Raw genomic sequence first — 26,387 nt, forward strand, 5'->3', positions numbered from 1 at the left:
AAAGAGCAACTGATATCAAGGCCTCAATCGGAAGTAAATGTTTAGAAAATAATGATGGTAGCATATGGACAAATATGCTTCAAAATTGATATAGATTGTTATAAGAACTGTAAGAGCCCCAATAAAATGATCTTTTAATTAAAAAAATAAGTTAAACATTCTATAAAACTTCAGATGATCTATATTTTCCCCAGCTTGTCTCCCCCAAATATATGTCAGACCTTGGACACTGCTTGCAGCTAATGGTAAATGATTGTAACACACTCGGAAGCAAGCTGCTTAGAAGTTATCTCCCTGAAGGTATCAGCCATCCAGAGCAGGCAGGCTACTGTCTGGTCCGCTGAAGATGGGGCTCACTCCCTGCTGTTAAAGACAGTGGATTGCTTTCTCTGGAAAACTCAGAGTAAGTCAAGCCACCAGCTCAAGGACAATCAAGGTTAGGCTGCCATCTTGAGTCTAGGGTCTGCCCATCTTGTCACATGTGTACCCCTAGTCCCTCCCCTTCTTTTTACGTGTACATCCCTAGCTCATCCCCCTTCCTGTGATGTGTATGCCTATTGTACAACCCTTTCCCGTGAGGTAGGTCATTACCTGTAATGAGGGGGCTTGCATGCCCACAAAAATATATAAGCCTTGGTTCGAAACAAATCCTTCCCTCTTTCCCTCTCCCCCTCCCATGTAGATGAGTCTCTACATGGACCATCATGAGAGGCTGAGGTGAGCGTGCTACTATGAGGTGTGTCTGATCCCTTCATTTTTACTTCTCTCTCACCTCTCCTGCTCTCTATGAGTTTACTATAATCATGACATATTATAACCATACAATTGCACCTACAGACCCGTGATATATTGTTAGGGGCTGGTTTCCCTGACAATGCACCAACATTCTATATTAATTTTTTTCCTTTGCGTTCTTACACAATTTTCTGAAGAAAGGACCCATGACATGAATCCGTTTCCATGAGACCCCTGCAAAAGACTAGAGAAAACTAATGAGTTTCCAGCTCGCCTCTTCGCCCCCGAGGTGGGTCGGGGTTACCTGTGGGGAAACCAGCTCCATACAACTCTACCCCAGGTCCTATACTATGGGCACAATTGTACGGTTAAAATAGAGAGAGATCATAGTAAAGTCATGGAAGATAGGAGGAGAGTGAAATGAAGGCGTCAGACACATGTCATAGCAGCATGCTCACCTCCTGGATGGCCATGTCCTCACCAGCCAGGTCTGTGCACAGCGCGGGCAGGAGGAGGAAAGAGATTTATTTCTAACCAAAGCTTCTGTGTCTTTTGGGGGCATCCAAGCCCCCTGATTACAGGTAAAAACATACATCACAGGAAAGGGTTGTACTCTAGGTAGGAAGAGGAGGGATTAGAGATACATTTGTGTCAAGACAAAAAGGGCGGATCCTAGATTCAGGATGACAGCCTAACCTTGGATGTTACTTGATGTATTCTGAGCCCTTGGGGGAAGCAATCCACTGTCTCTAACAGCAGGGAGTGAGCCCCACCTGTGGCGGGACAGACAGTAGGGTCTGCTGGCTCAGGATGGCCGATGCCTTCAGGGAGATAACTTGACAATCATTTACCATTAGTTGCAAGCAGTGTCCTGGGTCTGACATAGATTTGGGGGAGAGGAACTGGGGAACAGCCTTTTTGTATCCCACAGTTACCCACATGAATACCACCCCCACCCCTACTCCAAGGTGAAGCGTGAAACAATGGTTAATAATCATCCCAACATTGACCTCCAGGGCAATCAATGGCTGTCTCAACATGCTCAGAGAGGACTGGAAGCCGGTCCTCTCGATAAACTCCTTCGTTGATGGCCTGCAGCATCTCTTCTTGGAGCCCAACTCCGAAGACCCCCTGAACAAGGAGGTTGTCTCCCTTCCTGGCCTTGCCTCCCCTCCCTGCCATCTACTCCTCAGATATATATATATTTTTGACCAACAAATGATTAAGGTTGGCGCTGCCTCCCCTGACCTACTCAGCGATGGGGAATGAACTGGCTTATCTAGACCCACGCTGGGTGCTCCCCAAACCCCACTATGGGTACTGGGGTGGGTAGGCAAGGGGCCTGTGTAGCTGGGGCCCCGGCAGTCCACCAGGCCATTAAAGGGGAATGTTACAGCAAATAAAGAAAGAAAACTAACGAGTAGCTTAGACATGATGCGACTCATTGTTTGGGCAACAAACATGACAAGTTTGAAAGTACATGCTAGAACTCTGGAAACCACCATCAACTATAAGAAAGTTAATTTTCTAAAGGAACATTTCAATGTTAAAAACATAATACGTCTGGGGTCTTAAAGGTTTGCAGTTAAACAAGCAGCCATCTAGCAGGGAAGCAACAAAGCCCACACGGAAGAAGCCCAGGCTTTGTGATCATGAGGTGTCGAAGAGAACAGGTATCAGAAGTTCAAAAACAAACAATCATCCAACTGGTTCGAAAACTTGGTCGAGGAAAGTATAGTGAAGTATTTGAGGCCATTAACATCACCAACAATGAGAGAGGAAAGTGGTTGTGAAAATCCTCAAGCCAGTGAAGAAAAAAGATAAAACGAGAGGTTAAGATTCTGGAGAACCTTGACAGTGTCAATACCCCAGCTTTGGTATTTGAATATATCAATAATGCAGATTTTAAGCAACTCTACCAGATCCTGACAGACTTTGATATCCGGTTTTATATGTATGAACTACTTAAAGCTCTGGATTACTGCCACAGCAAGGGGATCATGCACAGGAATGTGAAGCCTCACAATGTCATGACAGATCACCAGCAGAAAAAGTTGCGACTGATAGATTGGGGTCTGGCCGAGTTCTACTGTCCCGCGCAGGAGTATAATGTCCGGGTGGCCTCAAGGTACTTAAAAGGGCCTGAGCTCCTTGTGGACTATCGGATGTATGACTATAGCTTGGATATGTGGCGTTCGGGCTGTATGTTAGCAAGCATGCTCTTCCGAAAGGAACCCTTCTTCCATGGACAGGACAACTATGACCAGCTTGTCCGCATTGCCAAGGTTCTGGGTACAGATGAGCTGTATGGGTATCTGAAGAAGTGTCACGTAGACCTGGACCCACACTTCAACGATGTCCTGGGACAACACTCACGGAAACGCTGGGAAAACTTTATCCATAGTGAGAACAGACACCTGGTCAGCCCGGAGGCCCTAGATCTTCTGGACAAACTTCTGCGATACGACCCTCAACAGTGACTGACTGCCAAAGAGGCCATTGAGCACCGTACTTCTACCCTGTGGTGAAGGAGCAGTCACAGCCGGGCGCAGACAACGCCATGCTCTCTAGTGGTCTCTCGGTGGCACAATGAAGGCGGGGAGCGCTGGGTAATGCAGCATTGATGCTTGCCAATAAACCAACCAACCAAAACACAAACCATGAAGGAAAACTACCGTGTGATACAAAGAAATTCTTATCATTCCTTCTAAATGCAAAGAAAAGAATGAAGACCTAAAGTCAAAACAGCAAGCAAGCAATCAACTCCCCAGTGCTTGCCTCTGGCAGGGGCAGTGTGCCATGGTGCACATAGTTCAGGGTCTGTGGGAACCTCTGCTCCCCTCGGAATGCATGGGAGATGAGAGACTTGGAGTTGTACATTTACCTTCATTTAACAGGCGACACTGTTGAATTTACCCGTTCTGTCAACACGCTCTGATATCTGACTTCCTATCTATTCCACAGCAGTCTGGGTTTCCTTGGGCGAGATTCAGGCTCATGTTTTAGCAAAGCGTCTCCACTCTCAACTGACACACCAGCCTCATTTACAAAAAGGAGATATTAAAAAAGTGACAGTATTTCTTCTTTTTTTTAGCTCTTTTTAAAATTTGTGTTTTATGTTTTGTTTGATTTTTAATGACAGCGCTCTTGGAGATGTACCTCATCCTCACAGTTTCCCTAGAAGGGTGGATTCACCTGGGAACAAACGGCAGTCACTTTCACAAAAGAGCTCTCTGTTGGGGGTAGGGGGCACCACTTAGACCTTGGCTGCCCAAACAGGTCCAGCAGCCTCACGCTGGGTGCTAAGTGACCCAGAGCTCACTGTCACCTTCAGTGATTCACCCAACATATCTGGTTGCTTTGTTTGTTTGGAGTTTTTTTTGTTTTTGTTTGTTGGGGGGAGGGGGGTTTTGTTTGTTTTTCTGCCTTGTGGGAAAACTCGCCCTTGTCCACACAGCCCTCTGCACCAGTCTTAGTGCACTTCTGTGGAGCAGGCTTCTTTGTTCAGAACTGTAATAAAAGCTGGACAGTTAGTCTTCAGGCAGGTCAGGACGGGCAAGAAAGACTTACTGGGTGGAAGCCATGTACTCCTCTTTGCCCCTAGTTCCCCCTCCTTTTCTATCCCCATGAGAGAAAATGATTTCCTGCTATAATCAAAGCCGTGCGCCTACTTAAGCTCAGATGTGTTAAACATCAGTGGGTGTGATGGGTATTGAGGTTGTGGAGACCAGGCCACCCAGGAACCCAGGCAGCTGAGAGGGAAGGAATGTGCAAGGCGCTTGGGAAAGACACGGGGTGGTTGGAGCGAGTGTTCGTCTTTGCCCATTGTGCTGACCTGCACACGAGCAAAGGAAGCTAGCTGCTGTTTGGGTTTTCTCTCTTTTTTTCTTCTTCTCTTTTAGGGCAGGCTTCATTGTGGGGACCCATCGGCAACATGGTTTGCAGGCGGTCAGTCCCTCGCCCCTGCTGCCCCTTGGAGTCCCAGCTGGGGTTATGGGAATACTACATACCTGGGCTGGAGCTAGCGGTGTCTACACCAATTACATCACACCTTCAGCTTTCTTCAGTTATTTAATAATGCCATGTTTTTATAAGGTTAGATTGTTTGTTTGGAACATCTGTTTACATTCCATATTCCAATGAATCATATTGGTATTGGTAGCAGGTCCAATCTCTAACTATAGACTCTGTTTTTGTTGTTTGGTCTGCGGGAACTTCATAAACAAGACTCTTCTCTTAGGAGAGATGAGTTTGCAGATTGAAAAGTAAGAGCGCAAAGCCAGGGGACCGTGTCCTGATGTGGTTCTCACGTTAGTACAGCTGCCTGCGTGGCACAGGCTGCACTTTAACGTGTGCGTGTGTTCTGCCTGAAAAATCACAAGACCTAGGTTTCTGCTGACGCTCTGTCCACGTGCCAGGCAGCAAAACTCTGTGTTTGGGATTCCCAGAGGCCCTCTATTGTGCCCCTGCAGGTCACACTGCGGCTCTGGCCCCTACCAGGGAGCTGGGCTTCCTGCCTCCCTGCTCTGCCTTGCCCACCCCCCCTCCTGCTCCCCCTTTCTGTTTTTGTTTTTTTTAATTTGTCTGAACCAGCCAAGAGGCACCTACAGGAGAGGCCACTGAAGCTGTGACCCTGTTTCTCTCCTTTGGCTGCCCCAGGGCAGTGAAAGCGTGTCAGGCGGCGACTCCGCTGGTCCACCTTGACTGCTCAGCTGTGTCGGCCGACCACCAGCTCTCCGTCAGGCTGGCCTGATGCACTTAGATAGCGCCCGGCACCCCGTTTCCTTCTCTAGCACCTCTGCTTACGACCTCTCCTCACGCCTTAGACGTGGGGCAGGACCGGTGTGAAAGGCTCCCTCCTGAGACTGACTTGCCCTCTGGATGTGCTGGCTATTTTCTCCCCTGTGGAGGAGTCCAGACCTCCACTGGCACACCTGTCACCAAGATCGGTGTCCAGAAGGACCTTGAGTTTGGAGGGGTGGGGTAATGTGGAGGAAAGGGGTCTTTATACCAACTAGGGATGCTGACCCACTCAATATCCGTTTATTTAGCATATTATTTCTTCAGTTCATCTCAGTAACTTTTGTTAGGGATTTTGTTTGCTTCATTACCTTATAACAGGTAAAAAGTGCCTATGATAGGATTGAATTATTTCCTAAAGAAAAGCAAAAAAAATGTGGGGAACAGGGTAGTGTTACACTATCATCTCAGGTAGTGCCTGTGTTCACAAACATAGACCTGGGTGGGGAGAACAAAGGGGTCCTAAGCCAGAAGCCGTTCACTATGTCCGAGTTGTGGGGGCCACAAGCGATCAGAGCGTGACTGCTTTGAGGATTCCACCACAGGGAGACCGATGGTACTGGCCTCTGGCTGTGTGGCAGATTCCCCTCCCCTCCCTGGGGCTTGTTGGCTGTCCTGGCTCCTTGTTCCCATGGTAGGTGGCCCTAGTGGGAGAAGCCATTGAGAGCGTGATCCAGGCGGGTCTTCTCCCCAGAGGGCCCAGGCCAAGGTACTTTGGCAACAGTCCCGTGGCCGAGCCTCCTCACAGGCACCCTGTAGCAAGCACATCAGTGCTCCTGAGATTCCTGTGCAGAGGAGGAGCGGCAGCTCAGCCTGATGGATCAGAGGGACAAACGAGTGAGGGACTGTTAGCAGACGGCACTACAAAGGTCAACACTCAGAGACTGAGCGGGCATCAAGTTCTGTTCTGGAATGACCCTGTGCGGAGGGCGCACCCCATGGCAGCTCCCAGGGGGACTGAAAGGTGGTTCTCCGGGTAGAAGGCAAATCCAGGAGAGCTGGATGGATGTCGTGGGGCTCAGTCTGCCTGCCCAGGGTCACACCTTGGGTTCTCCAGGGACTGCGTTGAGGGAGGGTACACAAGCTACCGAGGAGGCACTGGATCTAAAAAGCGCAGTGGGTGGTTCCATTGTAGGCCGGGTGGGATTGGCCCAGTAGAAACTGGTGCATCTCTGAGCGTTGCAGGGAAAAGCAGCGGCCCTCGTACAAGTTGACCTGAGTGAGTGAAGAGTGGGTCAGATTCGGAATCTCTCCCAGGGAGGCCCCTCCAAAAGGAAGGGCCGGATGCATGTGAGCACACAGAAAGCCAAAGTTTGTCAGCAAACTTAGACTGATGCCTTCCAAAAGGAACCCCAGGGACGGGCTAGCGGGAGGCAAATCCCCTGGCCTGGAAAACCAGTGATCCATCAGCTGCTTGAAAGCTGTATGGATGTTGTCATGCAAACCAACCCCACCCACGGGTCTCCGAGGCTGGGAGACAGATTCTTGAGATGAGATGACACAGGTGATATGGACTTTTTGTGTAGAGACTCAACAATGTGCTACTTCACTCCAAACTGCATGTATGGAGGATTGTCTTAAAGAGCTTTCATTGAATCAATAAATTAACAGTTTTTTTAAAAAGACAAAAACAACAAACAATGAAATTGATGTAAAGGAGCGTGGACAAAGTGGAGACCCAAAGCCCACCTGTAAGATAATTCGAAAGGGGGAAGTGGGGAGTGAAAGGGAGAACTGATCACAATGGTCTACATGTAACCCCTTCCCAGGGCACGGACAACAGAAAAGTGGGTGAAAGGAGACGTCGGACAGTGTAAGACATGACAAAATATGACCGAGCGTTCGTGAGGGAGGGAGGGTGGGAAGGGGGAAAGGAAGGAGTTGATATCAAGGCCTTGCCCCTCTGAAGTCTTCAATCACCCGTAGCTTGCCCTTGATCTGTGGAGTCGATTTCCTTCTGAAAGCTTACGGGGAAGAAGAATGAGGTAAGAGAGCAAGAAGACAGCAGCACCAGAGAGACTTACACCCGCTCCCCCCCCCCCCGCCCCCCGGAACAATCAGCCGCTTGAGATGGAAAGAGCATTTGGCCAAGGCTGAAGTTCAGAACAACTTTAAGAAAGAAATGAATGAACATGGGACCGACAAGGAGGGAGTGGGGATTTGTGCTTGCTTCTAGTAGGGCTTATGATTGGGAGGGAGGATGAAGGAGAGGAAGGTGGGGGGGGCATGCGGGGGGAGAGAGAGTTAGCACCTGGGCACAGTCAAGATCTCGCCTTGAAGGCCCCAAAGGAAGGGCGAAGTCTGCATGGTACGAACAAGCACACGGGAGGCCAACGAGTGGAACCTTTCCATGAAGGTTCACTTGCTGTTCCATCTCCCTGGGGTTGCCCTGCCTGCAGACGGATGACACTCTGGGACGTCTATTATCATTGGGTATCTAGATCCAGAGCGTCCTCAAAGCTGGAGGGGCCAAAAGAGAGCCTGGACAGTCACTCCCCACACCTCCCCCCACCCCTCCGACCTAGGTGAGCCTGCTCTTGGACCTGCTTCTTGTTGCGGGGGTGGGGTGGGGTGGGGTGGGGTGGGGAGTGGCTGTCTCAGTCCTGTAGTCCTTTCAGTGACAATGGGTTTTCCCATCCTTTCGCTTCCTTGCTTCCTTAGCTTTCTGCCTCCCCTCCACCGGCGCCCTTTCTCTCCTTTTGTGCCCCGCCCCCCCCCCCCCCCCCAGCACTGCCCAGGAACTCCCTGGGGACCCAGCTCCTTCTCAGGCCCAGTCTACCTACCACGCTGGGCTTGCCCAATGCCAGCCTCCTGACGACAGCGGGGGACAAAGACTGACCTTCCAAACGCCCTGCCCTGGAGGACAGGCGCATCAATCCCTTCCACAACTCCACGGAGGACAGGCGAGGAGGCGTACAGGCAGGGGACAACCTCCCTGGGCATCCCTGTGGCTGGGGGCTGCTTCCCCTAGTGGGGTCCCTAAGGAAGAAGAGGAGGCTGGGACTCATCCAAGAAGCCACCCTCCAATTGAGGGGGTTCCAATGGGAAGAGGCTGAGTGTTTTGCTCTCTGGGTCCTTTGCACTGCCCAAGCCTTTCCGAGACACAAAGCTTTGAGTAGGAAAGACGCATAAATATGAAGGGAAATGACAGGTTTTTATGGACCCAGCCTTGGAGAAGAAACTCCTCAAGCTTTGTGTTTCTCAGACTTTTCCCTAATCTCCCTCCCTGGTCTGCCGCTCTCCTTACCCTACCTTTGCCTGAGACGGCTCCGAACACCATCTAACGCCTGACACTTGAAGGTCCCATATTGGTAAGCTAGAGCCTGCTTTAAGATAACATTTCCTTTCCGTACAGACGCATATGGATGAAGTTAATATTCGATTTTCTCATTCCCCTCCCTAATTGTCCTACCCATTCCCATGCATAATGAGAGGAAGCTCTTGGGTCTTTTTCACAGATTCGCCATGAACACACATGACTCCATCTCAGACTGAGAGACCATGCATATGGAGGTGCTGGGACCTGGGACTTCCAAGGAGATGACCCTGACCTGAGAGCACAGCGTTCATGGAGACTAGTCCTGCAGGAGTGGCTTTGTGGGTTATTCACTGGGCTGCTAACTGCAAAGTCGGCAGTTCAAAGCCACCATCCACTCCCCAGGAGAAAGATGTGTTTTTCTACTCTAGATTTACAGTCTAGGTAAGCTACAGGGTCAGTTTTACGCTGTCTGATAGGGTAGCTATGAATCAGAATCAATCGGCTCATTATGGGGATGAGTTTTGAGTGAAAGGTCCGCAGGAAATGGAACCTTCCAGAAGTGGTTGGCTATGGTGTTGCCCTCTGGAGTGAAGCAGAGACAGACACACGTCAGGTCAGGTGCACTATGGAGAGCTGCCTGAGCCTGGAGCCCGGGATGGGGTTTGAACATTATGGTTAAGGGATTTTTGGAACTTTGGATTTTTGGAACTACTGGCATGAGATAATAGTTTATTTTGGTTTTGATTTGCATCTTTCCCATGTCTATTGCTTGTTGGCTGCCTGCATGTCTTCTTTGGTGAAGTGTCTCCTTGTGTCCGCTGTCCATTTTTAAATAGGTTATTTGTGCCCTTTTTTTAACATCATTATTTTATTTATTTGTTTGTTCATGATGAAAGGGTTTATTAAGGAAGTTAATTGGCTGTGGTACCAGTGAGAAATGCTCAGGGTTGACCTGTTTATCAGAATGTTACAAAGTTCTTTCAGGTCTGCTCATAAATACCCAAGGGGGCCATACCACTCTGGTAGAAGCCACAACCCAAAGGCATTCAGCTTGAGGTCCATGGGTCAGTACAAACAGATCACTAAATTAAGTGTCCATCAGCACCCCATTCCTCAAGCCAGCCTCCTCCTGCACAGAAGCACTCAGCTTTCCTTGCTCCCACTTGGAATGTCCTCCATAACTTCCATGCTCTGGCTCCTGGTTCTGCTGCTCCTCCATTGTGATCACTGTCTCTGGGTCCATTAACATCATTATTTTACTGGGGGCTCTTATGGCCTTATGACAATCCATACATCAATTGTATCAAGCATATCGGTGCATCTGTTGACATTGCTATTGTCTAAACGTCTACTTCCTATATGTGCCCTTGACATCAGCTCTTCTGTTTGCCCCTCCTCCCCTCTCCCAGCCTCAGGACCCCTGGATAAATTATAAAGTATTATTATTTTCATATCTTATACCAACCGCTGTGTCCCTTCCCCCATGGTTAATGTTGTCTGTCCCCCTGGTGGGTCTGTTTGTGTGGTTATGTGTCAGTCATGGCGATCAGCTCCCCCTTCCTCCCCTCGCCTCCCCACCATCTTCCTACCCACCTGGTATCGCTACTCCATTTCTGTTCCTGAAGGGTTTATCTGACCTGGATTCCGTGTGTTGTGAATCTCTACCCATGTACATACTCCATTCTAGCCCAGAATGAAAGTCAGGACTGAGGTCATGATAGTGGGGCGTGGCCTCAAGGAACCAGAGGAATATTGTGTGTTTCATTGGTACTATACTGCACCCTGGTTGACCCATCCCTTCCTTGTGACCCTTCTATGAAAGGATGTTCAATTGTCTACAGATGGGTTTGGGGTCTCTGCTCTGACAATCCCCTTCATTCTCAACAATATGTTTTTTGTTTGTTTTTTGTTTTGGGTCTTCTGATGCCTGTTACCTGATACCATTGACACCTCATGATTGCACAGGTTGGTGTGCTTCTTCCCTGTGGGCTTGTTGCCTCATTGCTAGGTGGCTGCTTGTTTAACTTCAAGCCTTTAAGACCCCAGATGCTATATCTTTTGATAGCCGGGCACCATCAACTTTCTTCACCACATTTGCTTATGCACGCATTTTGTCTTCAGCAGTTGTGCTGGGAGGGTGAGCATTACAGAATGCCAGGTTGTTAGAACAAAGTGCTCTTGCGTTGAGGCAGGGTTTGAACAGAGGCCCAAAGTTGGCGCACTACCTCACTGTGCTGCCATATAAACATATATGGCCAAATACCTCTATTTTTATGAATTAATGTATTTACGTATGAAGACACCTATGTTTATAACGCTATCCATAGCTTTGCTTCCTAGATCTTTCTCTTTTTTTTACGCAAGGACCCATTTATTAGCAAAGGAGTGTCCAAGATGGCCAGCAGCCAGCAGGGACTCTGGGATAAAACCTATAGAAGGAATCAACCCGATCAAGTTCCTGTTTGGGACTGTAAGTAAAGAAAGGCTTTGCTCTTTAAGGCCACTCACTTAGTGGTATATATGTATTTTTACTTCATCCCTGGGTGATTGACAATATGCCCACTACCTAATTAAATAAGTAATTAATTCATTCCCATTGCGTTCGAAATACAGGTGAGCATCGTTACCATCGACTGCAAAACCGTGCATGAGTTCCTCTATTGTCTCCAGGGCATTCTCCCATCATGCTCCCCGCCTCCCCGCCTCCCCGCTCCCATCATGCCACCTTTATGCTTCCTGAAATGTGTGCCCAACCCCCCTGACACCGAGCCTTTGCTCAAGCTGTGTCCTCACTGGAGCTCCCGTCACCCTAACGAACTCGGCACTTCGGTCAACCAAGATGGCCCAGAATAGGTCATGGTCTGTCTCCCACGCTTCAGTACTGTATACCCTTTGTTCACTGGAGGGTAGTCGCAGCTGCAATTTGCCATCTATTGTTATGAGGTTATGAGTAACTCTTCCCCCAACGTATCCTAAATCCCAGGAAAACAGGGATTCTGCTTTCTCCCAACCATGCATTCTCAGGATCCAGCACAGTGCCTGCTAGATTGCGCATATTTGTTTAATGAATGGGAAATACACTAGAGCCACGGATTCTAAGTCCTATGGCCCCAAAGAAATTTCCATTGAAATATATATATATATTCGATAAAGAAGTATCTGCAGATGCAAATTTCATGCTGCCTAACCTATGAGCTGTGTTCTCTGAGTTTACATTCACAGTTGACCCAATGTTTTTTATAGTGATTAGCTCTTAATTACTGCATTTGCGCATCTGACGAGAAGTCACATTGAATGTACATTTAAATTCCATATATAAAATCAACCTTCGAGGCCTCTTTGAGTGCTGCTTAAGAGAAAAGTTTAGAAAAAGCCACTAACACAATCACGGTTTCAACAAATGCCCGCAAATGATCACTACCAGGACCTTGTTTTCATTGCCTGTCACCTGCATATCTGTCTCCTCAAGGCGCTGGATAAATCCACACATTCTTGCCTCTAAGCCAAGGAGCATTCCCTTGATCAGTGGGTGGAGCTGTGCGGGATTCATTCCGTAGCAGCACCTGCAAGCGAAGGGTCCATTTGGGATTTTTTGTAGTGTCATTAATTCTAATGCACCATTCATTGCCATATATAGCAGACAGGAGTGGTTGGACAGACCCTAGATCTTTCTTCTGTTTCCTTTTACCTTCCTCCTGCCCCACCATCACGCCTGCCCTTCTTCAGCCTCTTAGTAATTCCTCTGCTCCAACACCACTGGAATCTCCACTCCTCCTTATTGTTGCTTTTAATTGCTTAGTTGTTCCCCTGTCTATGGCGTTCTTTGCTCACCGCTCCCTACCCCTGCCCCCTCCTCCTCCCAAGTCCCTCCAAAACCGGCTGTCCTGTTGCTTTCTCCTTGGGCTTGCTTCCCAGGCCTAGCTCTTAAGTTTCTGATCTAACAGCGGGTGATTCTCCCTGGACGCCATCTTGACTCCTCCTAGTTGAGTGGGTTATTTGTTCTTTTGATGTTGAGGTGTTGAAGCCTTCTATAAACGTTAGAGGTCAGACCCTTCTCTGATATGTCACTGGTGAAAATTCCTTCCCTGTCCGTGAGTTTTGTGTGAACTCTTTTGGCGATATTTTCTGATGTCAAGAATCTCATTTTCAGGGGGTCCCAGTCATCCAGTGTGCCTTTCACTGTGTGTTCTCAGTCATGTTGGTTCGTGTGTTTACCCCACGTCTGGGGGCCCTGCAGTGAAGTGAAATTGTGATCGAAGGCTCTTCCTTTGCCTTTGTTTGTCACACTCAATGGCTGGGTGGGAGTTTGAAAATAAGGTGTAGAGGTCACTAACTCGGGGATTGCTCAGTTTCATTGCTCCTTTGGGTATAATTATGAGCCTCTCCGAACCAGGAAGAGAGAAATCTCATAACCAGCCACAGTCGTACAGCTGTGAGCCCCCTGCCTGAAATGATGGGGCAGTATCAACAGCAAACCCACAGCACAGAGAAAGCATGAAACAGCAAGGCTGCAGCTCCTAGACCACAAGGCAGAGCAGCAGTAGGCTTCCTGTCCCATAAAATGAGTAAACTGATGCCTTCCTCCTGCAGGAGGTTAGCCTGCAGGGTGGGTGCCCTGTGGGCGCTTTCAAGCACCAAAGGAGCTTTGTAACACTTGCCCAACATGGCCGAGGCCGAAAGGTAGCATGACTGAGAGAATGAGGATCAGAGGGAGATGGACCTTCTGATATGACAGAGAAGAAATGCTGCTGTAGACAAAAGGATGGTGAGTTAGTTTATTGTGCCAACCTGGCCAATAAAGACATGTGGGGTTGATTGAAGGGTGGAGGGATAAATGGCTCAGTGAGCCTCACCTTTCTAGTTCTTGGGTCTCTTGCCTTCTGATAGTCAGACCAGGGTGTAGCTGCCTTAGCCAGTTCCCTCCTTCAGCTGCCAAGGCTCACTCCCTGCAAGACATGCCCGAGGAGAAGCCACATGGACCTACCCCGATGCAGCCCTAGGTGCTGGAGCAGCCATGTGGAGACCCCTGCCAGTGCTGAGATGCTTACACATTCACTGACTCGGCTTTCCTCCTGCAGTCGGCATCATTGCGTGTGTTTTGTGAGATGGAGGACTTTGTGGATTGGTGTGGGACATATGAGTTAATGGGTTAATGTTGGACTTGTGGGCTTGGGCAGCACTGGGTTGGGATGTTTTCTTGATGCGCACTTACCCTTTATATAAAACTCTCTCTTATACATGAGTTTCTGTGGATTTGTTTCTCTAAAGTACCCAAACTAACACAGACAGTATTCTTAATATTTTTTGGTCCTATCCTGTGGTAACGTGGTAACTTCCCTAATAACGTCTCATTATCGTGAGTATTGTCTGTGAGCTCTCTGAGGCCATTGCAGCCGTGATGCAGTCCAGCAGAGACAGGATAGGATGAAGGGTAGAAGGTAGAAACACGTCTGACCTGGCACTCGGGGATCAAGCCTGAACGGACGTGGAGCTGGATTCTCCTCGGCATTGGTGAAGTCGGAGGGGTCAGCCATGGCCCCCCACCATGTCCTTAGGCCCATAATTTGTCCCCTATTTCTCAGGGGTGATCTATTTTGTGCTTTGTTTGTTTTATTTATGGTGTGTGATATAGGTCCTGTTTTAGTTTTCTAAACTTTGACTTGCGTGGCCTCATTCTGTTTTACTGAGTAAAGTTTAGCTTAGAGTTATCATTGACTTCTTAATGTTGACAAGTATCTATGAATATCTTTTATATTAATACCCAGGGGAAACCAATAGTACTGAATATCCTTTCTGCAGATGTTTTGACTATGTATGCAGCAGTGCAATTAGTGGGTGAAAAAACACACTGACGGGAAAGAATTTGGAAATGATGTCATATGCGGACCTACTCTCAAAAATTTATAGAAAACTTCAGCGGCTCAAATAGAAAATGACTCTGTTTATTTTTGTTGTTTGTTTTTTTATCGGGGTCTCATACATCTCTTATCACAATCCATACTTCAATCCATTGCGTCAAACGCATTTGAACAGTTGTTGCCACCATCATTCTCAAAACACTTTCCTTCTACTTGAGTCCTTGGTATCAGCTCCTTGTTTGTTTTTGTTTCCCTCCCTGCCCCCACCCAAAGAGCCCTTCATATTTTATAATTGTTTTTCATGTCCTACACTGACCACTGTCTCCCTTCACCCATTTTTCTGTTGTCCATTCCCCTTTCTGCCCCACCTTTCCCTTATCCTCATGGTATCACTACTCTCATTATTGTTCCTGAGGGGTTTATCTGTCCTGGATTCCCTGAGTTTCCAACTCGTATCTCTACCTGTGTACATGCTCTGGTCTAGCTAGATTTTTAAGGTAGAATTGTAATCATGATAGTTGGGGATCTGGGGGAAGGAAACATTAAAGAACTAGAGGAAAGTTGTGTGTTTCATTGGTGCTAAGGTGACCAGATGTCCCGCTTTTTAACAAATTTTCCTGTGTCCTGCAGAGTTTTTAAAAAGTCCCGATTTTGGGGAAGCATGCACAACAAGCTAGGGTATACGGTTTGGGGCTGCGATGTGGCTATTTCGCCAGGATATGAGTTTTATCAATGGTGTCCCACTTTACCAATGTTAAAATTTGGTCACCTTATTACTGCACCCTGACTGGCTCGTCTCCTCCCTGAGACCCTTCTGTAAGGGGGTGTCCAGTTGCCTACAGATGGGCTTTGGGTCTCTACTCCTCACTCCCTCTCATTCACAATGATATGATTTTTTGTTCTGATGATCCCTGATACCTGATCCCTTCGACACCTTGTGATCACAAAGGCTGGTGTGCTTCTTCCATGTGTGCTTTGTTGCTTCTCAGCTAGATGAATGCTTGTTTGCCTTCAAGTCTTTAAGCCCCAGATGCTATCACTTTTTTTTTTTGAATGCTATATCTTTTGATAGCCGGGCACCATCAGCTTTCTTTACCACATTTACTTATGCACCCATTTTGTCTTCAGCGAGCATGTCGGGAAGGTGAGCATCATGGAATGCCAGATTGATAGAGCATAGTGTTCTTGCATTGAGGGAGTACTTGAGTAGAGGCCCAGTGTCCATCTGCTATCTTAATACTAAACCTATAAATATATGCATGTAGATTTATTTCCCCATCGTCATATATAAATATATTTAAATAAGTATATGCCTGTATTTAGACCTCTATAAATGCCCTTTGCCTCCTAGTTCTTTCTTCTATTTCCTTTTACTTTCCTCTTTCCCCATTATCATGCTCAGCCTTCATTTGGGTTTCAGTAATTCCTCTCAATTACATTGCCCTTGATCAAGCACTACCAGGCCTCCTAGACCCTCCTCGCCATTGATTTTAGGTCACTTGTTGTTCCCTTGTCCCTGGATTTGTTAACACCCACTCCCTTTCCCCCACCTCCCCCTCAACTCTATTTTTAATGCAATTAAAATGAGGCAGAGGACATGAACAGACACTTCACCAGAAGACATGAAGGTGGCCAGCAAACATGTAAGGAAATACTCTTGATAATTAGTATTTCAAGAACTGCAAATAAAAACAAAAATGAGATACCACCTCATTACCAGTATTAATAGCAAAGTTCCTAAAATCTGAAAGCAGCAATTGCTGGTGAGAATATGGATTTACTGGAAACCTCATATACTCCTGGTAGGGACGTAAAACCAGTACAGAAAGAGGCGTGGTGCTTTCTCAGAAAGTTGGTAAGAGAGATACCATACAATCCTGTCATCTTTGTACTTGGTATTGTGCCAGGCTGGGTTGACTAGAGAAACAAATTCAGTGACACTCATATATATATATATATGAGATAACTTTACATCAAGAACTAATTATATATGGAGAAAACATCCCAGCCCAGTCTAACTCAAGTCCTTAAGTCTGATACTGGTCCATAAGTCCCTCTTAGACTCACACAGCCACATGCCATGATGCAGAATGCAGGAATATCCACAAAGTCTGGTGGATCCATTGGTGGAGGATGCATCTCCAGGGCTCTGGCAGCAATCAGGGCCATCCAGCAGGAAGGTGAAGGCTGAGAAAAGGGCAGCTTCCCAAGGCCCTCCTTATGAGGAAACCACACACAAGAGGCACCACCAGGCTGTGACCTGATTGACAGGTTAAATACAACCCCTGCATATGTCTGTCTCTTCAAGTTGACAGGAAATTATCCAACCACCATGGGTATATGCCTTAAAGAAATTAGAGCCACACAAATAGATATATCCATGTTCATCGCAGCCATATTCACAACAGAGAAAATAAGAAAAAGTGCCTAAATGCCCATTAAAGGAAGAATGGATACGCTTTGATACATACATAACTGGAATACTACACAGCATTAAAGAAAAACGATGAATCTGCACATCTCGTAACATAGATGTGCCCAGAGGACATTTTATGCTGAGTGCAATTAGTCGATCACAAAAGGACAAATATTATATGAGAGCAAATAGTACTAAAAGTCCATACAGAGTTTTGACACTGAAAGAAATATTCTTGTATGGTCACCAGGAGTGAGAAGGCGAGAAGGGAAGGTTAGAGAGCTGACAAGTGTTAACTTGGGTGAAGGGGACGAGGAGATGATACAATGGGAGAGAGAGTGGAGACGGGGAAGGATGGTGGCAAGACAAGCTTTGGTATGTTTGCAAGAGTTAAAGACAGCATAAGCACATACTGTTACATAGACAATCCTACTCATCAAGTAGTGATCTATGCATGTCTGGATAGACATGCAGACTGAACAGGAAGTGAGGAGTGTAGTGTACACATTGATACATAAAGGTCTGACAGAAGTTATTTATACATGTGAATTTACCTTTGCTATGTTTTGATGAATGTGGTAGGGCGTACAGGGGACAGATTTATGGCAACCAAACATCTTGAGGAATGTGACCTTGGGGAACACAAAGGTCAATGGGTATAACAGAGTTTATATAGACTATGTTCTAGATTATATTTTGAGGAGTCGTGAATAGGTCTTAAAAGCTCATAAGCACCATCTAAGGTCCAACTATTGGTTTCTCTTCATACAAGGGAAAGAAATGTGACACAAGTAGATGATGAAAATAATTAGTCCAATGAACTAATGAACCGTGCACACATCAGGCTCCATAAGCCTGGGGCCAGAAAAACTAACTGGGACCTGCTATCAGCTCCAACTTCCCTGAAAGCAATCACATTAGAAGGCCCTGGATAGAATGGGAGGGGGTGGGGAATGAAACTAACCTCAGCATTTTAAAGTGATCCATCTTATCCGTTGGATATTGATAGATGGACCCCCAAGATCATGTGTGGCTTTAGTCATTCTTCTGGTCTGAAACGGAACTCACTCTCATATTAGAACACTCAGCCATTTAATATCTAAAGACCAGCATTTACCCAAAGACAAAGTTCAGCGGGTTAGGGAAGAAAGAATAATGGAAATGGAAGACACAGAGAGGAGTGGGCTAAGGAATGGTACTGTGTTAGACAGGGTTCTCTAGAGAGACAAAACCAGATTGCTGATAGTTTTATACTTTTATTTATATATATATATCACAAGAAATGAACCGTTAAATTATATACAGATAGATAGATAGATAATACAAGAAATGAATAGTTAAATTATAAAGCAGTACAAATGGCTCAGTGCAACTCACTCCCGTGAGAGAGTTGTGAGACACTGGCAGTCCTTCAAGTCTTGAGGGCCGCCAGGTAGTCCTCTGTAGAAAGATCCAGGCTTTCCCAGCACAGGCAGCAAACAGCAAGGCAGGTCACCAACAGTCAGCCAGATCACCAACAGTCAGCCCCAGCTCAAGATGTAAATTCCAATTGTGTGGTCTTAACGGGCCCTCAACTTACAAAGACACAGTTCACAGGTTAGGCATCCCACAGGTAGTGTAGCTTGAAATTTGAGGCACAGAACAAGCAAGGCAGCCGCATACTGGTCCGATGATCAAAGAGTGAGAGACAAGAAAGGTGAGGCTCGCGAAGCCATTTATCTCTCCGCCCTTCAATTAATCCCACATGTGCTTATAGGCCAGGCTGGCACAATAAACTATCTCAGGTACACTCATGTGATTGCAATGAATGAGTTGAAACGAAATTTGTTTGAATCGTTCAGTGTCAAGCTGAGAGGTTCCAAAAACCTTTGCCTAATTCACAATAAAAAGTTAAAGAAATGAACATTAAAATAAAACAAAAAACTTTTGCCATATTCTAATCATGGGGTTAAGGACCTACGTGGCTTATTTTATTCAATAGCTTCTACAGCCATATGAAAAGGATGTTAGTATTACCCATAATAAAGAAATGGAGTTTTATTTATTCATCCATTTATTTATTTATTTTTAAAGTGGAGTTGTTGTTTTTTTAAAGTGGAGTTTTTTAATGATAATAATTTGTCCAAGGAAAATTAGATTAAGAAAGGCTGAGCAATTTGCCTAAAATTACACAGTTGTACCATACTTAAGATTTCAATTAATGACTGTGTTTAAAATCATAATTCCATGTCTACCGGAGATTATCTAAAACTCTCCTCCCTGGGGTCTCACATGTCTTGTGATGCTTGGATCTCTCCCTGGTCCTGAAAGAAAGAAAAAAAAGTCAGAGTCCACATACCGTATTTACTCGTGTATAAACTGAGTTTTCCAGCACATTTTTAATGCAGTTTTTGTGGTAAAATTAGGTGCCCTGGCTGATACTCAAGTCGGCTTCCACTCGAATATATAGATACTACATGAATAGCATTCTTTATTTTTTAAATGTGATACTTTGTTGTGGTTTAGTTAACATTGACTGACATCTTACTGCATAAAAGCTTTACAACTGAATTTTTGCATTAATTCTTTATAAGAGTAGAACATCTGAATTACTGAGAAACTCAACAAATAAAGTAGCAACACATCCTTGGGTCGACAATCAATGCTCATGGAAGCAGCGGTCTGGAAATTAAAGGACACACTGCACTGGGTAGTATGCTACACAAGACCTCTTTAAAGTGTTGAAAAACATGAAGGTTACTTTGAGGACTAAGGTACACCTGACCCAAGCCATGGTATTTTCCATCACCTCACATGCACGTGAAAGTTGGGCATTGAATGTGGAAGACTGAAGAAGAATCAATGCATTTGAATTCTGATGCTGGAGAGGAAGATGGAAAGTACCACGGTCTGTCAAAGGAACCACGCATTTGTCATTGAAGAAGTACAGCCAGAGTGCTCCTTAGAGGAAAAGATGGCAAGACTTGGTCTCACATACTTTGGACATTGTGGCAGTTACCTAATCTCCTGTCAAATTGAGCGAAAGGGTGGAGTCTAGCCTGTCACAGCTTGATGGCCTCATTTGGAGAAAAACAGTTCACTGGAGGCTGGATCCACTCTCTCGGCCTTCCCTTTCCTGCTGTTGATATAATCAGAGAGCTGGAGGAGACCTGTGGAGACCTGAGTCAGTGTGGGGATGCTTCCACTGCCACTGGATCCACAAGACCTTCTACCCACTGGCCGTGATCTTCCTGTATTTAGCATCATTGCATGTGCTCCTTGAGTCTAAAGAGGAATTTATGGACTCGTATCGGACTTATGGACTTGATCTGGACTGGGCTGGGGTGTTTTCTCAATATACAATTGCTCTTTTATATAAAGGTCTTTCTTATACACATATGAGCGCCTATGAATTTGTTTCTCTAGTCCACCCAGACTAACACAGACATGTCAGGAGATACGAGTCCCTGCAGAAGGACATCATGCTTGGTAAAATCGAGAGGCAGAGACAAAGAGGGACGTCCTCCTCAGCAAGATGGATTGACACCATGGCTGCAAGCGTGAACTCAAATATAGGAACCATTGTGAGGATGGGGCAGGACCAGATGGTATTTCTCTGTTGTACCTAGGGCTGTTGTGAGTCAGAACCAGCCCGACGGCACTTAACAACAACAACATCTGCAATAATTCATTTTCCTATTGAGTCTGTCAGATGGCGAGGCCGGTGTTCACATCCCTGAATTATGGTCCGAGAGGATCCACCAGAGGTTTAATCTGCATGTAGTAACCCAGCTAGCTGGAAGAACCGTATTTTGTTAAAATTGCCATCTTGTATGACCTCAACCTTGTTATCTCTCGCCCCACGGGATAGACTCTGATTTACCCACAAATACTCTTGCCAGATAGACGCCCCCCCTCCCAGCCTTCTGCCCTTGACCCCAACCCTTCCAGATAGCCTGTCTTCTAGTTAAGCAAGGCATGCAGTAAATATTGACAGCCCCTGACTCCTCTGAAGGTGTCCCCTGCTGGCCCCCTCCCAATGCTGCCTGCCCCATAAAGCAAACACGCTACCTACAGAATGCCCCCTCCCAAATCTAGCCCCCTGGCTTAACGATTGATTGTCTAAAGCCTGTCTACCTCGCCTGATCAGTGTCAGCGTTTTTCCAGACTCGCCTCTCCTCGATAGCTGTAATAAAAGGCGTCTTCTTTCATTTTAATAACTTGGTGTAGTTAGGTCTCTGGAGCGGGATACCGCCGTTCTTGCCTTGCGACACTGATCGAATTCACGCAGCAGAAGCACGTTTGTGATCCAAGTAACTTTTATGAGGGAAAGGCAAGTTTCAGGTCTTCGCAGGCAATCCCAGGGGCCAAGAGCAGGAAATCTCAAGAGTGCCCTGAGAGAGAGGCCTGAGAGACAGCTCTGGCCCCAGCACCTGGGTGGCCCGTGTGGGCCCCCCACTCAGACTTGCAAGACCACACCTGACCTACAAAAGCGAAAAGGGTCAGAAGTCAAAAAGAGAAGGGTCCCTGTAGCTGGTGCTCACCTCCTTTGGCTGGGGAGGCGTGGTTGAATGTATTGGATGACCTCATTGGCTGAGTTTAAACCCACCTGGGTGATGTCATGTAGCTGGGCCACCTAGGCCCAGGTGAAAACTAACCTGAGCACACCCACATTAGGCCCCAGAAAGATGACATAACACAGGTGCGCTTAAACTCATCCAATAAAGTTAGCCAGTGTCCTCAACCACGCCTCCCCAGCCAGTGGGGATAGGACCAGACTGAGGGCAAGCAGCTACTCCATTACTCAGGTGCTCTCTTGCAGGTCCGAGGGCAGGGACACACACCCACCCCTGCACCCTCTCAGGGCTCTGTTCCTTTTGGACTTCCTGCTCTTGGTTCACGCTCCTGTTCCCGCATTCATCTCATGTGCCCTGAAGTGGCCGTCCTTAGTCACAAACTCTTGCGCCGTCCCCGCGTGGCCTGCGTACTTTCCAGAGACAGTGTCTACCTTTTGAGGCTGTAATACTTGAAACTGCCATTTCCCTCAAAAAAAAGTTACGTGGATTTACCAAAGTGCTGCTGCCACGTGAATTCTTTCAGCGTCGAGCAAGACCCAAGGTAACGCACCCCAGAGACCTAACGTATTGAGAAGATTTTGATTCCTAGTGACCCGGTGAGTTTCTCAGACCCTGAGTTGTTCATTTTTAATCATTTTATTGGGGGGCTCTTACAAATTGTATAATAACCCATCATTCAGTCGTATTAAGCACGCTTGTACATAGGTTGCCATCAACATTTCCAAAACATTTTCTTTCTACTTGAGCCCTTGGTATCAGCTCCTCTTTTACCCCCTCCCTCCCCACCCTTCCACTTTTGTGAATCCATGCATGTTCATTATTGTGGTTATTTTGCGTCTGATACTATCTGTTGCCTCCCTTCACCCACATTTCTGTTATTTGTCCCCCTGGGGGATGGGCTATATCTTCAGCCTTGTGATGGGTACCCTATTTCTCCCCCTTTCATCCTCCCCCTGACCCTACCATCCCCCTACCCTCATTATATCGCTACTTCCACTTACTGTTCCTGAGGGTTTATCTGTCCTGAATTCCATGTGTCCAGAGCTCTTATTTATACCAGTGTGTGTACTCCAGTCTAGCCGGATTGGTAAGGTAGAAATGGGTCATGACGTGGCAGGGAGAGGAAGCATTCAGGAACTAGAGGAATGATGTGTAGTTTGTGGGTGGTACACTGCACCCTGGTTGAATCATCCCTTCCTTGTCACCCTTTTGTGGGGGGTGTCCAATATTGTCTACAGGTGGGCTTTGGGTCTCCATTCCAAACCCCCTCTCTCACATTGATATAATTGTTTGGTTTTTTTATATATAATTGTTTGTTTGGGATATTGTGATACCCAATCCTGTTGACACTTCATGGTCACACAGTCTGGTGTGCCTCTTCCATGCGGGCTTATTTGCTTCCCCACTAGTGGCTCCTTGTTTAACTTCAAGCCTTTAAGACCCCAGACACTATATCTTTTGATAGCCGGGCACCATCAGCTTTCTTCGCCACATTTGCTATGCACCTATTTTTATCTTCAGTGATCCTGTCGAGAGGTGACTATCAAAGAGTGCCAGCTTAGTAGAACAAAGTGTTCTTGTGTTGAGGGAGGCCTTGAGTAGAGGCCCAATGTCCATCTGCTTCCTTAACACTTAACATATAAATCTATGTACATTGGCCTCTATCCCTTTCATTGTAAATTCACATGTTTACATGTATACACGCCTATAACTATACCTCTATAAGTAGCTTTTGCCTCCTACTTCTTTCCTCTGTTTCCTTTCACCTTCCTCCTGTCCCACTATCCTGCTCACCCTCCATTTGGCTCCCAGGAATTCTTCTTGGATACATTGCACTTCATCCAGCACCAACAGGCATTATATCCCGCCTCGCCATCAATTTTAGGTCTCTTGTTCCAAGGCCGTACCTCTTCATGGGAGTAGAAAGCCTGTCTTTCTCCTCCGCAGGGGCTAGTGGTTCCAAACTGCTGACCTGGCGGCTAGCACTCCACCTTATAACCACTAGGCCATCAGGACTCCTCAGTGGGGTATTAGCCAAAATAAAAGTAAATTTGACAATCTGCCGCCTGAAATACCTGCTGTCTGTGGGAAACAGAATTGGAAAGGGAGTGTATGCGGACAAATTCTCTATGCTCATGATTAAGAGTCTGGGAGGCAGACTGGTGGAGGAAGGCTTTCTCATCTATGAGCCAGAGATGAGTTGGAGTCACATTCTCCCAACTAAAAGCTATTCTCCACGATGTCCCTCTGTAATAAGGGCAATATTAAGTTGCTGCTTGCAAGCACGTGGTTGCCAGTACACCCTTGAAGGGTAGGTGACTGCCTGAAGGCCCTCTGCCATCAAGAGCAATCAGACCCCCCCCCCCCCTAAGTACGACCCACTCCCTTCTGATGAAGATCATAGATGGCTTTCCTGAAGAAGAGCTCAGGGACACTTGAGGTCAAAGCAGCTCAGATATAACCAAGCTTAAACTGCCATCTTAACTCTCGGACCCGCCCATCTTGTTCAGCATGTACCTTCCTGTTAATGCGTATGCCTCTTAATTACTAGAGTCTAACACAACCCCTTCCTGTTACATATGTGTATGACTTGCCTTGCAGGCTCATCTCATATAACCCCATGGGAGAATGCATTTGCACCCCCACCCCCAGCCCCTCTGGTTCCAGTCTCCAGGGCGGAGGTGAGCCCCTGCATGTCTTGGCTGATATTTCCTTAGTTTACCCTTCAGTTACACAACTGCTCCTTAGGACCCGTTCGGTTATGTAGGCTGGTCCCCCACAGCTGACCATATTTAGACTACTTGAGAATGATATTTGGAGAAATGGCCCGATCTGACCAAAGAAAATTAGTCTCCCTCCTGATCTCAATGGAGAAGTGGATTGGATAGATGGGTCTTTCTAAAGTATAAGTTAGAATCAAGAGGGCCGAAGATAAGTCGAAATCAATGGGCAGTGTTTTTCTTTTCTTTTGTTAATCATTTTATTGGGGGCTCATACAACTCTTATTACAATCCATCCATCCATCCATTGTGTCGAGCACATTTGTACATTAGTTGCCATCATCATTCTCAAAACATTTGCTTTGGTTTTGTCTTTGTGGTGTTGTTTTGTTTTTTTTTAAGTGATTCAGACTATTTATTCAGCCACAGGACTGGGTTTCCTCTATATCCGAAAATTATACCACTTAGGCAGAACATGGCAGATCATGGAGTGATCTAACCACCCTTGCCTTTAGACAAACATTTTCTTCTTTTTCCCATGTTTTCCCTTCAAGTCATCTCCAGATGAATCCTCTTAGAGCATTATTTCCTTCAAGTTAGGTTTCTGTTCTGTTATCTGCAATGGGTCACTTCCCCAGCCCCCTTTAGTGGAGAGAGAGACTGGAGGGCAGGAGAGAGGGGAAGGGGAAGGAGGACAAGGGGAAAGGGAACAGGGGAGTGAGGATGGGGGAGTGGAGAGAGGCCAAGAGAACATTCGATTTCTACTTGAGCCCTTGATATCAGCTCCTCATTTCCCCCCTCCCTCCCTGCTCCCCCCACCCTCATGAACCCTTGACAATTTATAAATTATTATTATTTTGTCATATCTTACACTGTCCAATGTCTCCCTTCACCCACTTTACTGGTATCCGTCCCCCAGGGAGGGGGTTATATGTAGATCCTTTGTAATCAGTTCCCCCTTTCAACCCCACCCTCCCTCCACCCTCCTGGTATTGGGGAGTGTTTTTCTATTGGTATTTTGAATCCTCCAGGAAACAACAAATGAGTGTTCTCACTTCAGCTCAAGAAAACATTGCTAAGCAATCTAAATAAATAGTAGAGTTGAAAAAGGGTGAGGCACCATTGTTAGACTCGTTAATAAGCAAGGACTCTTCTGCATATTAGACAGGACAGAAAAATAATCATAGAAACAAAACAAGAAACAAGAAAAATCTGCTTCTTTATATACTGATTTGTCCTTAAATTCTCTAATGGCAAAACTGCCCTTTGGTTCGAATGCAGTGGTTCCCCACCTTCCTAATGCCGGGACCCTTTAATGCAGTTTCTCACGTTGTGGTGACCCCCAACCATAAAATTATTTCCATTACTACTCCATAACTGTAATTTTGCTACTGTGATGAATTGTAATGTAAATATCTGATATGCAGATGTATTTTCATGTTTACAAATTGAACACAAGGTATAATGATTAATCACAAAAATAATATATTATTATCTATTGTGAAATATTTATTTCTAATTACAAATGAATGAAATGTTGTCTTGAAGCATGGTATAGCACGGATAAACAGTCTTCACGCCAGGTACTCACATGTGGGCGGATCTGCATGTGGGCGGATCCGCCTGTAGATGGATAGAGGAACGGTGTCTTGTTTCCTAAGACCATTAGAAATATGTGTTTTCCAATGGCCTTAGGCAATCCCTTTGAAAGGGTCCTGTGACCCCCAAAGGGGTCACTACTCACAGGTTGAGAACCGCTGTTCTAGTGGTTCGCTTGAGTCTGAACGTCCATCCTCTTGAATGTATTTAGCATTAAACAGCCTAAACTGTCTGCGGATCTTGTAGGGATGGTACAGCTGTGGTATAAATCTGAGCTGTGAGCTATTTTTTCACCTTTTTTATAAATCATTTTATTGGGGGCTCTTACAGCTCTTATGACAATCTATCCATCAATTGTTTTTTTTTATCTATCCATCAATTGTATCCAGCACATTTGTACATATGTTGCCATCATCATTTTCTTTTTTTTAAAAATCATTTTAT

The 26,387-nt window shown here is 46.2% G+C and overlaps 1 pseudogene; it reads left to right on the top strand.

Annotated features, from left to right (window-relative positions):
- The first annotated feature begins 2,278 nt into the window (after positions 1 to 2,278).
- LOC142453014 (casein kinase II subunit alpha' pseudogene) lies at positions 2,279 to 3,421 on the top strand (annotated as a pseudogene).
- Positions 3,422 to 26,387: the final 22,966 nt, after the last annotated feature.

Source organism: Tenrec ecaudatus, chromosome 7 (assembly GCF_050624435.1).
Source record: "Tenrec ecaudatus isolate mTenEca1 chromosome 7, mTenEca1.hap1, whole genome shotgun sequence".
Taxonomy (NCBI): Eukaryota; Metazoa; Chordata; class Mammalia; order Afrosoricida; family Tenrecidae; genus Tenrec; species Tenrec ecaudatus.